The sequence below is a fragment of the Eschrichtius robustus genome, chromosome 16 (genome assembly GCF_028021215.1).
Source record: "Eschrichtius robustus isolate mEscRob2 chromosome 16, mEscRob2.pri, whole genome shotgun sequence".
In the NCBI taxonomy this organism is placed as follows: domain Eukaryota; kingdom Metazoa; phylum Chordata; class Mammalia; order Artiodactyla; family Eschrichtiidae; genus Eschrichtius; species Eschrichtius robustus.
Window position 1 is genome coordinate 44,851,290 of NC_090839.1, and position 18,188 is coordinate 44,869,477.

Consider the following 18,188-nt stretch of genomic DNA (forward strand, 5'->3'; position numbering starts at 1 on the left):
ATCAATACGTATGTTCCTATGACCATTTTCTTAATTGTTTTGGGTTTGTTTTTGTAGGTCCATTTCTTCTCTTGTGTTTCCCACTTAGAGAAGTTCCTTTAGCATTTGTTGTAGAGCTGGTTTGGTGGTGCTGAATTCTCTTACCTTTTGCTTGTCTGTAAAGCTTTTGATTTCTCCATCAAATCTGAATGAGATCCTTGCTCGGTAGAGTAATCTTGGTTGTAGGTTCTTCCCTTTCATCACTTTAAGTATATCATGCCACTCCCTTCTGGCTTGTAGAGTTTCTGCTGAGAAATCAGCTGTTAACCTTATGGGAGTTCCCTTGTATGTTATTTGTCGTTTTTTCTTTGCTGCTTTCAATAATTTTTCTTTGTCTTTTATTTTTGCCAATTTGATTTCCATGTGTCTCGGCGTGTTTCTCCTTGGGTTTATCCTGTATGGGACTCTCTGCGCTTCCTGGACCTGGGTGACTATTTCCTTTCCCATATTAGGGAAGTTTTCGACTATAATCTCTTCAAATATTTTCTCTGGTCCTTTCTCTGTCTCTTCTCCTTCTGGGACCCCTATACTGCGAATGTTGTTGCATTTAATGTTGTCCCAGAGGTATGTTAGGCTGTCTTCATTTCTTTTCATTCTTTTTTCTTTATTCAGTTCCGCAGCAGTGAATTCCACCATTCTGTCTTCCAGGTCACTTCTCCGTTCTTCTGCCTCAGTTATTCTACTACTGATTCCTTCTTGTGTAGTTTTCTTTTCAGTTATCATATTGTTCATCTCTGTTTGTTTGTTCTTTAATTCTTCTATGTCTGTGTTAAACATTTCTTGCATCTTCTTGATCTTTGCCTCCGTTCTTTTTCCGAGGTCCTGGATCATCTTCACTATCATTATTCTGAATTCTTTTTCTGGAAGGTTGCCTATCTCCACTTCATTTGGTTGTTTTTCTGGGGTTTTATCTTGTTCCTTCATCTGGTACGTAGCCCTCTGCCTTTTCATCTTGTCTATCTTTCTGTGAATGTGGTTTTTGTTCCACAGGCTGCAGGACTGTAGTTCTTCTTGCTTCTGCTGTGTGCCCTCTGTTGGATGAGGCTATCTAAGAGGCTTGTGCAAGTTTTCTCTGCTGCAGGTTTTTAATAGATACTCCTTTCCTGCAGATTAAGCAGTTTCCTTCCTATTTCATTGTCTTCTGGCTTCTATTGTTCCTGTTGAAAAGTCAGTTGTTGGTCTCATTGTTGCTCCTTTGAATGTCATGTGTTTTTTCTTTTCTCTAACTGTTTTTTTTAACATCTTTATTGGAGTATAATTGCTTTACAATGGTGTGTTAGTTTCTGCTTTATAACAAAGTGAATCAGTTATACATATACATATATCCCCATATCTCTTCTCTCTTGCATCTCCCTCCCTCCCACCCTCCCTATCCCACCCCTCTAGGTGGTCACAAGGCACCGAGCTGATCTCCCTGTGCTATGCGGTTGCTTCCCACTAGCTATCTATTTTACATTTGGTAGTGTATATATGTCCATGCCACTCTCTCACTTTGTTCCAGCTTACCCCTCCCCCTCCCCGTATCCTCAGGTCCATTCTCTAGTAGGTGTGCATCTTTATTCCTGTCTTGCCCCTAGGTTCTTCATGACAATTTTTTGGTTTTTTAGATTCCATATATATGTGTTAGCATACAGTATTTGTTTTTCTCTTTCTGACTTACTTCACTCTGTATGATAGACTCTAGGTCCATCCACCTCACTACAAATAACTCAATTTCATTTCTTTTTATAGGCCCTTCTACTTTAATCCATCAAGAAACCCATTAAAGATTCTGCCACAACCCAGATCAAAACCACGTAGTTTTGCTGTGAGCCACTTTCCTGCCCAAATGCAGCTGCCGTGAGGACCATCCACAGAGGCATTGATGACTGCTGAAGATGAATATCAATTAAAGAAAATGACAGAAGCAGCATAAACAATGGTCCAAATGAGCAAGTCTGGCAAAGAAACAAAGGTGATAGAAAATATGGTTGCTCGATATAAGAGAAAACGTTAAATTAGGAATACCTCACCTTCTCACAGTTCTCACTTTTCCTATCAATTACGTGCTTTTGCCACCTAGGCAATTGCTCACCCAACGGTGGACATGAAAATAAAAGCAATTATTAAGAAATCAAATTCTATTAGAAGAGTCAAAACAGGAAGCCACGGCTGTAATTCATGTTCTAACAGCTTCTCTGGTATCAATTTTTGATTAACTGTCTGATGTGCATGGGAAACAAACATATGCTGTATTTTTTTCCAGAAAACTCTGTCTTTATGAATAAATGCGGCTTAATATTCTAAAAATGATATGCAACTGTTTGAAATATCAGGCTTAACAAAATGTCGAGTTCTAGCCACGATTAGATTCAGAAAAGAGCTTACATTAGGTGGAATGAAAAGCAAAGGAAGGAAGGCAGGTTTAGAGGGAGGAAGGGAGAAAAGAGGAAAAGGAGGAAGGGAGGAAATCCACGTACAAATGTGTACACACACACACGCTCCACACCCCAATAACCACTCTGCAGAAAAGAAGATTAATTAGACACTGGAAAGTGCTTTGAATTTTTTGGAAGAAAGGCACAATATAAATGGAAGGTATTCGTTTTCGTACTATCCTAAAAGGCATTTTCTTTCACTTCCGGATGAAACATAACTAATATCCAGTCGGCTTTCTTTTAACAATGAAAATAAATCAAATTGGATATCTTTTTAGAACTCCTACTAAGCAAACACCAATTCTCCATTCACCAACTCTAATGCTTATATGATTATAATTTTTTTAACAAGTGCCTGGAGTCATTATTTCTTGCCAAACTAAATTACTATAAATTTAATTACAGGCATAGAGGTATTGCTGACTTTTGAAAATTACGCCCTCATCACCAAGACTATCGTGCACAAACATTTATTGACTACCTACCCTGAGTAATACAGAGAAGCATGGAATGTAGTGCCTGACCTCAAGAAGCTTTCAATTGTAGGGAGATGACACAGACATTGTAAAAATTAATGAACAGAAACCTCAGTTAAAATAAGAATCTGGAGTCCAGAAGGGGGAGCTCTCATGCCCTACAAGGAAAGCAGAGGCCAACAGAAAGAAAAAAGACTTCCTCTTCTAGAGTCAGCCAATGACTGTCACAACCCAGCCAATCAAAAGCCACTATACTAACCCCTCTTTAAAAGGGTTCTCTCCTTGCCGTGCATGAACCTGCAGGAAGCTTGCTGTGGTGACAACCCCAAACTGCAATTCTTTGTTGACCCCAAATAAACTCATCTTTGCTGGAGAAATAACTGGCAGCCTATTTGTTTTAGGTCAAAAACTAAAATATAAAAACTATCCACTAACATCACATTTAACCAACTCTGTGGCTGGGGGTGGGCGTCAGGTGTTCTCTGAAGAATTTTCCTAAAAGTCCACGCTTTCTTTCAAAAAGTTCTAAACCATTTTCTAAAATGGAACTACATTCAAGGGAAGTTTCCTAAAAGGAACAGCACATTTTGCTGGCTCTTGAGTACACTGGCATCCAGTACACTGGGACTCTCTGAGTCATCATTATAACCTCAGGTGACTCAACTGTAACAGAACTTAGTCTGTGCCTTCAGTTGGAGCATCCGAAGACAGTGCGGAGGCTGCTTTCATCCTAAACCAACGAGCCATCAGAGTGCTTAGATTTGTTGAAATTATTCTGTCTCTTTTAAAATCAGCAGGTTGTCATTTATCCCTGCTCTCTGGGCCTGACTCCTCACAGCTCCTATCCCACTTCTAATTTGCTTTTTGGCTAATCTCCTGCGGGCTGGGAAACACAATAATCCTTCTTAATGTGTGCACTGAAGGGTCTCTCATTTGAGTGTAAGTTTCTAACACATTTCAAACCCTTTCCTGCCTTTCTTTGACTTTTGACCTGTGCTCAAAGGCCCCACTCTGTTTCAGTGCTCAGCTACCTCCTGGGTAGCTGTCAGATTCATCTGTCTCACCTCTCCTCTCACAAACGCCTAGTTTAAAAGAATAATAAGTATAAAAATGGAGAAAATAAGGAGTAGCACTGGAGCGGGGGTGGGGGAGGCAATATCTATACAATGGACATTTCAAGTGGTTTTTGCTATCAATCCAGACAGAATGAGACAGAAGTGGCCAATACTTGCATATCTCATGGTCATATGCTATTAAGATAAATAGAAAATGCCACAAAGAAGTACAAATAAAAATTAAATGCAGGTTGGCTTCAAGTAGCAAAAATGGTCTAAGATTTCTCAACTCCAGGATTTGGAAGAAAACAGAGCACACCTTTAAGCTTTAATAAAAACATCATGAGTCCTACAGACAATCCAGCTATCATTTACATGCAAAAGCTACGAACATGCCAGGGATGGTACCTCTATTCATCCAAGAGATAAATCAAAATGGAGAGGAAAGAGGTAACCAGTGGTCAAATGCACTGACGGGAAGCCATAAAGATCAGAAAAAGCAATATGTTTAATCTAAATATAGCTAGATACAGAGAGAAAGATAGAAAGAAGTAGACCTTGAAAAGATAGCATAATGATAAATCAATAAACTGAAATTAAAAACCCAACTCATGGAAATTTTAAAAACAAACATTCTCCTTAATATCTATTGCAATAATGAAGAAAATAAAACTGTAATTTAAAAAAACCTATACAAAAATATAAAATTACGTATCAAACCGTAGAGGATGCTGCCAAAATTATACTCAAAGGAAAATGTACAGCCTTATATGATTTCATTTTTCTACAAGGGTGTAAAATAAACAAAAATGTTTAAATATCAAAGAAAGAATAAGGAAATAAGACATAAGCAGAAATTAATACTTTGAAAACAAAAGATAAACACAAGACTTGAAGGTACACACAGAAGAATAAAAGAAAGGCAAAACTTTAATACATCTAACAAGAGGAAAAATATAAATATACAAAATTAACAATGAGAAAGATACAGAATCTGCATCCGTTGAGTAGTTTTCCAACCTTTTTTCTTCTTTAACTCACTTAGAATAAAGAACCCAAAACTTAGGAAACCCATTGGTTCCTCTTTCCGTGGAAAAAGAAATCAAAAAATCGGAAAGAAACAAAATCATGTCACCTCTGCTTAAAATAAACAGCCCCATTTTATCCATCACTATACCTGAAAAGATTAAACACAATAACGAAGTATATTGATCACAAAAAATCCAATCTTTTTTATACATAAAAAAAATCCCAAGGATATCAATGATTGAAAACCACCACCCAACTCAATCACCCAATTGAACAATGACTGACAACAGAGCTCTTCCTGAAAATTACAGATCTCAATGGAATACTGACCAGTAATTCCCAATTTACCCTTATAAATACCAAGTTTTAATGACCTAATAAGTTACTAACAAGTAACTGTTAAGTATGAAAACAAAACCCCACAGAATTGTGTACCATGTGCTCAGAAGAATTACAGAAAAGACATGGATTTTTAGTAAGTTTCTGGCCTACTAGCACAAAGGGGGTATCTGAGAAGTACTGTGCAAAAGCGTAAGTCTCAAACTGGAAGTTTTCTAAGAATGGAAACTTCCAGAAGATATTAAGCATGGATAGATTTAAGGGGATCCATCTCCAGGTCTCTGATTTCCACATGTGCATTTTTCCAACATGGATCTGCCTGAGAAGGTGCCTGCAAGGCACCCCAATTCCCCTCTTCTCTCCCACCTCCTTATCACAACTGCTCTTCTTCCATTTTACACCAGCAAGACATACCTGTTACCCATCCTGACTTCCCTACAGTGCACTCAAGGTGCCAAACAAAGGAAATTTTCAATATTTGGTTTAAACCCAAGCCTCCGCCATCAAGCCATATTATAGGACTTCTTGCCTTTCTCTTCTGGCACATATTTCTATTAAGGGCAAACGTGGTGACAGAGTCTGGGTATTGAGGTCCGTGTTGGGACGCTCTGGATTCAGATATATCAGAGTGTCTTGACAACAAGGCAAGTAGACAGATAGGACGTGTTGAAGACAGTCTCCCTATTTCAAGTTGGCAAAGGCACTGTCCCCAGTTCCCCCCTCTTAACTATCATCTTAGAATTGGGAAATGGAAATGATGGAGATGCCAGAGAAACAGATATTAACATGAACTGAAGAATGAAGTTAGATGTTTTTAAACTAAAAGCCTGTATTTTCTAACTGAAATGACAATAATTCTACAGCTCCATGGTTTTCACCACACACACTACATAGAGACAAAAATACATTTAAAGCCAATAATATAAAAATGCATTCTCAGCCTTTCCAGAGTATATGGAATTTTAAAAGGTGCCTTTTAAAGTGAAAAAGCAACAGGCATGATTGACAGCTGTCTGATAAGTTGGGGTAAAGCCATTTTGGTAAACTTTCCAGAAACTGAGAAAGTGGATGGTTCCAATGACTGGGTGACAAAACCTTTGTGGAAGTCAGGTGGGCTCCAATTCTTAACTTTCAACAAAACGGAAGGAGGAGCAAGTCTCAGCTCGTCAGCACACAGAGTGTTAATGATTATTGGTTAAGAGATCAGCACATGACTTTCTGCTCATCTCCTAAAACCATTCTGAAGAATTAAAGGACCTGGCTGAAGTAGCTCTCCTTCCACTCCCATCAACTCAACTACGTGGAAATCAAGAGTAAATCTGTGCCCCCCTGTCAATGTCCCTGTGAACAGCCTGAGGGGAAAGTCCCATACATTTTGTTAAATGACACATCTCTAATAGCACTTTTAATGTTTAATAATCAGTTATCAAAATGTACGCTTCTGCTGCTTTGATAAAGTATGTACCACAAATAATTATGATGGTACTCACTCTGGAAGAAATTTCCTTAATAATCACAGCCTCATGGTTATAGGAAATATTTTTAATTACATTTAAATTTATTTGCATGGTTTTATTATAAGGGATTATGATAAGACGATCAAAGAAAAAACTTCCAAGCACAAAAATATATTAAACTAGGAAAAACTTCTGTAGGGCAAACTGGATATACAAGCTCAAGGAAAAAAGAGAACGATGTAAAATTTTCAACAGTGAAAAAGAGAGACATTTAATTTATTTTTACACTGATGACGGTGGATATTGAATCCCTCTGGTTTTACATTTCACTGGATTCATTTGAAAGAGTGATTTTATTTTAAAATGTCAATATTTGATCTCCACCAAAAATTCCATCTTGTGCAGATGTTAAATATATAACAAAACATAGATACCAACTTACAAATATTCAAGGAACGCACAGCTTTACAGAATTCCTTGAGCAGGTGTGCAAGTGCAGAGTGAGAGGGCCCCTGCCCTCTGGTTCCCAGCACGGCTGCAGCTTGGGACAGGCGTGCCCTCCAGGCTCAAATCATTCCTCTCTGGCACCCTGGCCCCCACTGGTAAGTTCTTCAAATAAACTGGACTCTGAATTCCTTTGTTTACTCTTTCATACTAGTTTCCCAACTGCCTACCGCAATGGCAAACAATAGTCATGCAAAAAGTGTTGATTTTCAAAATGAAATAAAATGACATTTGCCAAAGGTTTGAGGGCAATTCCTTGCTCTTTGAGAGCTGTTTCCAGCCGAACATTTATCAGACACAAGGGAGCAGATGGGCTGAACTTTGGACCATATGAAGAGAGGCCAGGAGGTGAGTTCCTAATCACCATGAATTCTAGGAGTGACCTTTGAGAAACCATCATGCAGGTTTCCATCCATTTAAAAATAAATGTGGAGGAAACCAGGACTCTTGCCCTGCTGCAAAAGTGGCCTCAAGAAAATGAATGCATACCTGGAGAAGCATCTCCAGCTCCTAGAAGAAAGAAATGCTGAACACTGGGACAAGAAAGGATTTTAAGTAATTATTCACTCTAGTGTATTCTCTGCCTCGAGATAAAACCAGAACAAACGGATTCCACGCAGAGCTGGGGACTGCACTGGTATTTAACCGTAATGAATGGGAAGGTCAAGAGGTTCTTTAACAGAAAGGATTCCTTGAGCTGCACAGTCTCTCCCACCGTGGGAGGTGGTCAGACAATCCCAGCCCATCACACAGCCTCTGCCCTCCACCTGTGAAGCCTTCCACACACCTCTGAAGTGTTGTGGGCGGCTATGTCAGTGGGCCCCTGCATTATTTATTTTAAATCATTTTCATATGTGTTAATTTAAAACACGTGGCCTCGTATCCATACATACACATTCCTATACAGAAGCACGCATGCGTATGCAGTCTCTGTGAATTATGTTAACTAATTTAACAACCAAAGATGAAAGGAAAAAATCACTACTAAGTCTTCCAATAAGAATCCAACACACACATTTTTTCTGTGCAGAACATTTATTTAACCCCATCACATATTAAGGTCTACATAGCCAAGGCTGAGCAAAATGGACCTCTCTTTTCTCTCACTTAAAAAAATTCTAAATTGGATTCTTAGTGACCAGACAGTGAAATCCCTCCTCCTGTACTTCTCTCTTTTTCTCTTGAACTTAAGAAATGTGTAGGAAAATCAGAATGATGGAAGCTCTGTGGCAGTGGAGACCGGATCTGTCTTGCTCCACAGCCCCAGGGTCCAGCACCCTGCCCAGAGCACACTAGGGGCAGCACGAGTGCTTGTTAAACACACGATAAAACAGTGACCCAAATACAAAGCAGGAGGTCTCACTACCACACATCTCAGGCATGCAGGGCTGGTAGGTAATACAGCAGTTTTAAGTGAAGTTTGTTTGGCTTATTTATACTGATATATAAATTATGCTTTCCAACTTTATTGAGATACTGCTGACATCTAACATATGTAAGTTTAAGGTGTACAACGTGACGCTCTGATACCCATACGTATTACAAAACGATTACCACAATAAGGTTAGTTAACACCTCTATCCCCTCACAGTCACCTTCTTGGATGTGTATGGTGACGACATTCAAGATCTATTACTCTCTTAACAACCTGCAAGTATATGACACAATACTAACTATAGTCACCAGGCTGCACATTAGATCCCAGAACTGATTCGTCTTATAACTGGAAGTTTGCACCCTTTGACCAGCATCTCCCTATTTCCCTCACCCGCCAGCCCCTGGCAACCATCCTTCTACTCTCAATTTCTATGAGTTCAGCTTTTTTAGATTCCACGTGTAAGTGAGATCATACAGTATTTGTCTTTCTCAGTCTCACTTACTTCACTTAGCATAATGCCCTCAAGGTCCATCGCCTTGTGCAAAAGACAGGATTCCCTTCCTCTTAATGGCTGAATAATACTCTATTATACAGATATATATCTCACAGCTTCTTTATCCATTCATCCATAAGTGGACACTTAGGTTATTTCCGTGTCTTGGCTATTGTAAATAATGCTGCAGTGAACATGGGGATGCAGATATCTCTTCCAGATAGTGATTTTATTTCCTTCAGATATATACCCAGAAATGGAATTGCTGGATCATATGGTAGTTCTATTTTTAATTTTTTGAGGAACCTCCATACTGTGTTCCATAGTGGCTGCACCAGATGCTCTAAACCACCGAGCTCTACTGAGTGGGAGCTGGGAGGATGAGGTAACCCTAATGTTACATAAGCACTGGTACAAAGGTAAAGGGCCAAAGCCAATCTGTGGAACGGAGGGACTCCCGCACACTCTGGGGAAATATTTCCTGAATCCCATCCTATGACGGGTACCGCAGTATCACCAACATTCCCATGATAACGTCACACCATTTGCTCTTGACACTCTGGATGGCGCCAGAATCCCTCAGCCGACTGGCCCCCAGTCCACTGACTCGGCCGCTGCTGACCTATTCAATGTGCCATCACCGTGCTGATCCCCTCTCTAAGGACTGGCTAAGTCAGCATCTTGGCACCTCGCTCCCTGAGCTAAACAGACTTTGGAGGGCCAACCTTAGAACCCAACCGCAACTGAATATCAATACTCGATGGACAGAGATGAGTCCAGGTTCTGAGAAACTACACATCACTCATTTTTCAGAATGCAACTATCTTCTAAGACAACAGGGTTTTAGCAGAAAACTTTTCACCATTTTAATAGCAAAAGACCAAAAGGCAACCTGAAAAGAATAAAAAAGCGCTTTTGTTCTAAGGAATCCATTTAGGCTACAGGATTTTGCAAATTCTGCACACAAAGCTGAAGAAGGACATCTGGCTTAGAGCCAAACAGCCATCCTCAGAACACAGTGAGTCTGAAGTGAGCAGCCCCTCCTTAGAGCCACAGACACAAGGCTCTCCCAAACTGCTATAAACAAGCCTGTTTAATTTTGTTTAATCCAGTATTGCCCAGACTTATTTGAACAAGGGTTTTTCTCTCTCTCAAGGAACCTCATCAACACTGGAGCAGTCTATCAACAAACAGCTCCTGAGTGTCTGCTTTTGTGTCAAGAACTCAACTAAGGAGTAGAACCAGAAGCCAGGGAGGACACTTGTTAAATACATAACTGCAAATAATTAACCAAACATCAGTGTCCTGCAAGGGACATACACGGGGACCAGGGAAAAACGCATCAGGAAATACTGCTCGGGCGGAAGGCACGCTGGATAACCGGATTATTATCTTCTGACCTAAACTCGGACACTGACTCCCTGTGTTCAGGTGCCAGACGCTCCCAACCACGGTACAGAAAGGTTGGAGAAGACTGGCTCTAAGGCCCCATCCATTTTGAATATTCTATGCCATTAATTCAATGTGAAATGAGAGAAATGAATAAGAGATTTCAATATACTACTTAGATACTTCAAAAGACACAGTGATGGTTCGGATAATGAAGCTAAACTGGAAAAATGTCTTCAGAATATATGTTCAGAATTGAAATGAGCTCTGAGTATTTTTCCTGAAGCAATAATGAAGCTGTGAGAGCTTTAAAGGGGGAAATTCAGTCCACCATGATCTGACACGTGCTCTTTCTCCAGCCTTGGCACCCCCATACCCCCAACCCCCTTGCTCCAAGCCTACTCAGTTTCCCTGAAAGCCCCGATTCCCCAGGGTAACGGCTTCCTCTGAGCTCCGGCCACCAGAAAGCGTTTATCACCCCAACCCAGGACTCCCGACAGCGACTCAGTTCTACGCTGGCTACAAGGTCAACTCCTCTCTGAACCCTTTCTGGCATCCTCACTACCATCTTCCAGAAGGCTTGACCTGTTGACCAAGCCCTCCTTCGTGTCTCCACCAATCCTAAGACTGATTTCTGGCCGGCCTGGTCACTTATTAGCTGTGTGACGAGTTCCTTATCGACTCCAGTCCCCATTTCCTGTCATAGGACAAAGAGCATCCACATGGCAGGACTGTTACAAGACTCCAATGAATTGCTACCTCGTTCCCTGAGCTAAACAGACTTTGGAGGGCCAACCTCAGAATCTAACCATAACTGAATATCAATACTCGATGGACAGAGATGAATCCAGGTTCTGAGAAACTACACATCACTCATTTTTCAGAATGCAACTATCTTCTAAGACAACAGGGTTTTAGCAGGAAACTTTTCACCATTTTAATAGCAAAAGGCAACCTAAAAAAAAATAAAAAAGCACTTTTGTTCTACGGAATCCATTTAGGCTACAGGTTTTCGCAAATTCTGGACACAAAACTGAAAAAGGACATCTGGTTTAGAGCCAAACAGCCATCCTCAGAACACAGTGCTTCGAACAGTGGCCGGCAAGTAGCAAGTGCCTTCAGTCAAAACCGCCTTCTGTTTTCCCTTTCTTCCTCCTGAACAAAATCCCACTTTTGTTAGGGACAGCAAGGGTACCAGCTGAAGAAACCATTCCCAGCCTTCCCTGCAGCCAGAAGGGGCCATGCAGCACAGCTCCACGATGAGATATAAGCCAAAGCTGTTGAGCAGGGCTGAAAACAGGGATAAACTCTGCTAACATATGCCCCATTGCCCTTCCCAGGCCTCTTGACTAAATCTCACATGCGATTACGTGGTTGCAGAAACTGTCTTGAAACCACTGAGAGAAAAGACCAAGGGAATTACACAGACCTCAGCTCTGGGCGAACCACTGAACCCTTGCCACCAGCAGCCCAGCTGTGCAGTTCTCGTCCAACGAGGGGAGAAAGGACAACCCTTAACTGGCTCAAGGCACCTTTCCTCTGCACTCCAGGTGCTGTTATCTGCAGCCAAATGCATCCCTGATACGGTTAACTCTTAATTAACCGAGAACTACAACAATTTATTTCATTCTTTGTTTCAAGTTGGGCTTCCCCACCAGATAGAAAGTGTCTTATTCACGTTCACACAATCTCTCTCACCAAGCAGGTGTTCACAAATGTCCAATGAATGGACAAAGTGACAACAAGGCCATCACAGTTTGTCCCTAGTTCTTTTCTAAGAGAAAAAAGGATTTTTCTTCTTCCCTCCCTAGCTAAACTGGATATATTTTAGATTATTTAGCATTTATAAAAGTGCCCACAGAGTGCCTGAAACTAAAATTCTTTATTTAACAAGCCCTAAGAACATTATTTGCCGAGCACTGCTTTCAGTGCTTTCACAAAAACCTTATTTAATCCTCATAACAACCCGATGAGACAGGTACCGTTATCTCCCTTTCACAGATGAGGAAGCTGAAGCACTGTGAGGTGCCCAAGGTCACACAGCCAGCAACTGGCAGGGCTGGCACTGGATTCCACGCAGTCGGGTTCCAGAGTTCAAGTCCTTAACTGTTATTCTCTGCTGTCTCTCAGCCACTAAGGATGGCAATACCTCCTTCTCCCTGTTTCTACAAAAATAAGGAATGAGCTGGGAGAAAATTCCTTCTGATTATCTATCAAGGTTCTTGGCTCCACAAACCAGCAGAAACCAAGGAAGAGAAAGCTGCATCCACTATACCAAGCGTCAAGGTTACTTTCCTAGAGTAAATATGATCAAACCTACGACTGACGATAAAAAGATAAGCGAGGAGTTGTAGGTTTTCATTTTCTTAAGAACTTCTAGAGCTGAAAATGAGGAAAACTCGAGGTAAAAGAAGAAAAGTCTTTTAAGGGGCAAATATAAGCAAACAAATAAATAAATACTAATAAATGACAACACTTTCTAATGCAAGCTAATCAAAATGACCACCTAACACCCAGATTTAGAAAAATATTTTACCTGTAAGATATTACCCAGGTATTTGAGGCAACTTTGGAAAAAAGTATTTTAAAAACTGAGAAAAGAGGACTTCCCTGGTGGCTCAGTGGTTAGGAATCCGCCTGCCAATGCAGGGGACACGGGTTCAAGCCCTGATCCGGGAAGATCCAACATGCCACGGAGAAACTAAGCCCGTGAGCCACAACTACTGAGCCTGCGCTCTAGAGCCCACGAGCCACAACTACTGAGCCCACGTGCCACAACTACTGAAGCCCGCACAACTGGAGCCCATGCTCTGCAACAAGAGAAGCCACCATGAGAAGCCCACGCACTGCAATGAAGAGTGGCCCCGGCTCGCCGCAACTAGAGAAAGCCCCTGCGCAGCAACTAAGACCCAACGCAGCCAAAAATTAAAAAATAAAATAAATAAATTTTTTTTTTAAAGTGAGAAAAGAACCTCCAAAAACGTGAGGGGACATATTTACATCTTTCAGCATCAATTCTCAAGGTGGCTGCAAGAAGACGTTTCTTCTACTGAATTCTTCACCATTTACCTCTCACAGATTCAGCATCCAGAAATCAGTACCCAGGCCCTAGTACACTTAGCAATACCTGCCAAGTCCTTTCAGACAAATTCACTACCAAGGACCTTGGAATTAAAAGACGGGAGGAGGGCTGGTTCTTCCATCTCCAGTGACATCTAGTGCTGAGAAACTGAAATGCACCCTGGAGCACAATATTCCTTCCAATTATTATCACATTAACGGCATACTATAAAATCAGAATATGTATAACTCAAAAACATATGGTTTTTTCCACAATTGGAATTGCCAGTTGTCAATTGTCTTCTAACCCCAAATTTAAAGTATCTCGTAAGGTTAACCCATTGAGAAGATACAATTGTTTGAGGGGAAGAAATCACCCTGTTCTCCAATTTTTTGTTTGTTTTAAATGCAAACGTAGCTTTATTTACCAATAGTAGACTAGGATGTCAGGAGATTCTGCAGACATTAAAAGACTCCTTTTAAATTTAACCAAAAAGAACTCTGGCTTAATATAACAATAAATACAAGCCATTTATTCAAAACCAACTTCAAAAATCTCTGAAGGAAAATAATTTAAATGCAGATGAAACCCATTATAGGATGGCTTGCTGATTTAAATATGCCATAGGCTAAATCTTGTCTCCAGAATTTACATATTAAAATTATATTCTAAAAGATGCGGGCCAGCCACATTCTCTTTATCAAAGTAAAGCACCATTCTGGAATTAAGATCTAGGCATTTGGAAACCATTTTATAAGAGTAAGATATAATTAAAGAGCACTGGATTAGGAGGAAAAAACAGGATCTAGCCCTGGTTCTACCTCTAGAACTTAAAGACCAACTCAATTTCTCTTGGCTTCAACTTCCTCATTTAAGAAAAAAGTTTTTCTTCTGTAGGATGAGGGAAGAGTTTCACCTAAATTCCTTCTTGAGCCCCTTGTTCTAACATTCTGTGTTCTATGAACAAGATGATCTTTAAGATCTCTTTGAGTGTTTTTTAAAATTAGTTAAACCACACACAATGACACTGCACGTTGAGGAATTCAGTACTAAGACTCAACAAAGGAGATTTGTCATTGAAATCAGTGTGGAGTATACAAAGATCTCTTTAGGATGTTTAGATGATGACCCCAGAACTTGATCCACGACATATTAAACCACATTCACTAGGACCTTGTACTTTCTAAACCATAAGGATTGCCTGAAGCCTTTTAATTAAGATTTTTCAGAAATCATGCAATTTAAGTGGGCTTTGTCACTAAACCCAGATATTCACAAACATTCTGATCAAGTGAAGTTTTGCTACCAGAATAAGTTTAGGTTTTTTAGTGTGTTTTTTTTTTTTAATTTTCTGCTCCTTCACCTCCTTTATAGCTCTGAAACACCAAAAGAGGCAGGAGGGCCTTGGATTTCCGCTGGCTCTGCTTTAAAACATCAAGGCTTTCTGTTCCATATGGGAGGAGGGGGACTCGGAGAGCCCAGTCGGCGGGGAAACTTTGGTTAAGTCCCTGGTTCTTGCTGCACAGACGAGGCTGGGGTGCGAGGAGACATCTTCGGGCTCTGTGAGGTCCCTGGCTGGCCAGACGGGAGCCCCGGACAGTGTGCTACCTCATTCCACCACCAGGAGGTGACTGTTCCCTCTGGCTTTTTTTTCCTGTGGGGATGCTGACAGGGTGGGTGGCGGGGAGGGAGGCAAGGAGTGCAGCGCAGGGTCACAGCAGGTAAAGCAAGATCTAGGCCTGGGACCCTCGGCAGAGAGCGCCGCTTCCCTCCGCAGGGAGTCTGGTGGGGTTGGGGGGGGTGGGGGGGGTAGGTTTCGGGACCCGGGTCCCGTTGACAGAAGGCTGGGGGAGGGAGGCCATGCAGCCCAAGGCAACAGTTAACCCAACGCAGCGGGAGATGTTCCTTCTCTACCCTGCCAGGGAACCCCTTCCTCCCAGCTGCGAGGACAAGGTTTCTGGAAACACTGCCGCCTGCTCAGGTAATGCGCACCACCCGGGTGTGGCCAGACTCCGGAATCTGCTTGCAGTCGAACAACGGGGGAAGGCAGCCGGGGGAAGGCAGCCGAGCTGGGTTAACTGCATAGATGGGGACAGCTCCAAACTCCCTCCTCCTGTCCCCCCAAGTGGACGAACCTAGGATTCCGGAAATTCGCGGAGGGTCATACCAAAGCGAAACGGAAAGTGGGTAATAAAGCTAGGTTTGTCTTTCCCGACCCCCACCCCCCTTCACCCCCTCCCCGCCGGGGTGCCCCCTGCAGGCCACATCCCCGGCATGTCTTCAGCACCTGTTGCAGACGGAGGCGCACTTCGGTGCCGGTTTCCCAGGGCACCACCCTGGCGCGGAAGGAGCTGGCCCCGGCCTTCTGCGCCGCCTGGATAAGGCGGTGCATGGGTCGCCGCGGAGCGGGAAGGCCACGTGGCCTCCTGCCAGCAGCCCCATGGGGCAGAAGTCGTTGGCGCCGTCGCCCACGTAGAAAAGGCGCTCGAAGTGCACGCCGTCGTGGGCCCGCTCGCGCAGGTAGTCGCTGCGCACCTTGTGCTTGCACACGCTGGCGGGGCAGCGAGCGCAGCTGTGCGCATGGAAGGGCCGCAGCGCCAGCAGCCCCCGAACGTCGGGCCCCGACGGGCTGCTGAAGATGCGGCGGAACAGGCCGTGGTGGCCGGCGGCGCGCAGCGCACTCTCCACGCCAAAGGTGTTGGCGTCTGACATGAGAATTAACCTCAAAGCGCGCGCCCTGCCCGGCCACAAACTACAGCAGCTCGCCCATGCCGGGCGACAGGGGGATGGCCTCGTAGATGGCGCGCAGGTCCCGCGGCCGCACGCCCTGCTCGCCCAGGTACTGGAAGACGCGCTGCATGTACTCGTTGTAGAAGCCCTCGCGGTAGGTGGCAAGCAGGCGCTCAGGCAGCCGCTGGCCCGGCGCGGCGCGCACGATGGAGTCGTCGCTGTTTTCGTCCATGATAGTCTCGTCAAAGTCGAGGGTCAGGAGGAAGCGCGTGGCGCGCCCTGCACAGCCATCCCGCTGTCCCTAGACAGGCATCGGAGGCCAGCAACTGGAAAACACCCACTCATTGTCAGTACATCACCCTGGGCACCACCTGTAGGGACTGTTGGCCTCCAGCCATCGTCCAGAGCTCCTCTGCTAGCTCTGTCCTGAGTGATCAAATCGTTCTGTGGTCACCAAAAAGAGTCCCTCAGAGGAAAGGGGGACAGGACCTCTGAGCTTCTCCTGCAGGGTGGGGAGCGGCAGCTGCCGAGCTCCGTCGCCGCTGAGTTTGGAGTGTAAAGCGTGCGCAGAGGGGCTAGCTGAGGTATGTGGGCGCAGGATGGAGCGAGGGGTGCTTACAGAATCGGAGGGGACACCGTGTCTTATCCACCCCCGGATTTCTGGGCTCCGGCTCTCACGCGTCCCTCCAGTCCTGAGGGGCCCTGGATGATGTGCACCTGGGCCGTTCCCTCCACTTCCCCGTCCCCCAGTCGAGGTCTTTGTTTAGTTTACAGGGAATGTTTATCGAAAAGGCTTTCTAAGATGAGGAAGGAGATCTAAGAAATTTAAAATCTGCCTGGAGTTTCCTACTACAATTATGGTTATTACTCTCCAACTTTGCAGAAAGGACGCTGACCTAGCCAAAAGTAACAGCTCTGTCATAGAAGAGCTGAAAAGAGGCCTCAGGGGTGGGGAGACCAGGAGAAGGAGTAGTCAAACTCCACAAAGACAGGAAATGAGGGGATTGAACCCGAAAGACCCACCAGGTTTGGGTCTATTTCTGATCACTGCACTGGTATCCCCCAGGTATCACAGGAGGGACCACCCCGCCCCCCGCCCTGGAGCATCGGTGACGAGCTGGTGTCTGAGTGAGTGACAGCTCTCCAGGAAGAGAGAGTGACGGCTCTCCAGGATAGGGTGGGGGGGAGCAAGTCTACGCACAGACAAGGTGAGGGGAGCTGGAGAAGGCTGGAGCAGCGCCTGGTGACAGAGGAGAGGAAACACGGGACAACTCACTCGATGACAAGTTCCGAGGAGAAGTCATTTGGGAAAGAGGCTAATTAAAAATAATGGTAATAAGGTTTGTTTTTTATACCATCAGGAAATTCAAAACAGAACCACCATGTGACACCACTGCACACCCAAAAAAATGGCAAAAAAAAAAAAAAAAAAGGACAGAAAACAGCAAATGTTGGGGAGGAGATGGAACCCTCACACGTGGCAGGTGGGAGTGTAAATGGTACAAGCACTTCGGAAAACTATTTTCAGTACCTACTAAAGAGGAGCAGACACCCACTCCATGACCCAGCAATTCTTCTCCTAGGCATAAACCCATCAGAAATATGTACATTCGCTCACAGTACATACAGGAAGGTTCACAGCAGCACTATTTCTAACAGCCCAAACCAGGAAACAACCCAAATTCAAAGAGTAGAATGAATAAACTGTGATACAGCCACATTATATAATACTATGCAACAATGAAAATAAACACTACTTTGCAAAAAACATAGACGGATCTCACAAACACAATGCAGAACAAATGAAGCCAGTCACCTAAA

At 43.3% G+C, this 18,188-nt stretch overlaps 1 protein-coding gene and 1 pseudogene across 2 annotated transcripts in view; both read right to left on the reverse strand.

The window, feature by feature from the left end:
- Nucleotides 1-18,188, reverse strand: part of KIF16B (kinesin family member 16B) — a 289,874-nt gene that overhangs the window by 192,255 nt on the left and 79,431 nt on the right. The window lies entirely within an intron of this gene.
- LOC137778588 (phosphoethanolamine/phosphocholine phosphatase pseudogene) lies at nucleotides 15,615-16,712 on the reverse strand (annotated as a pseudogene).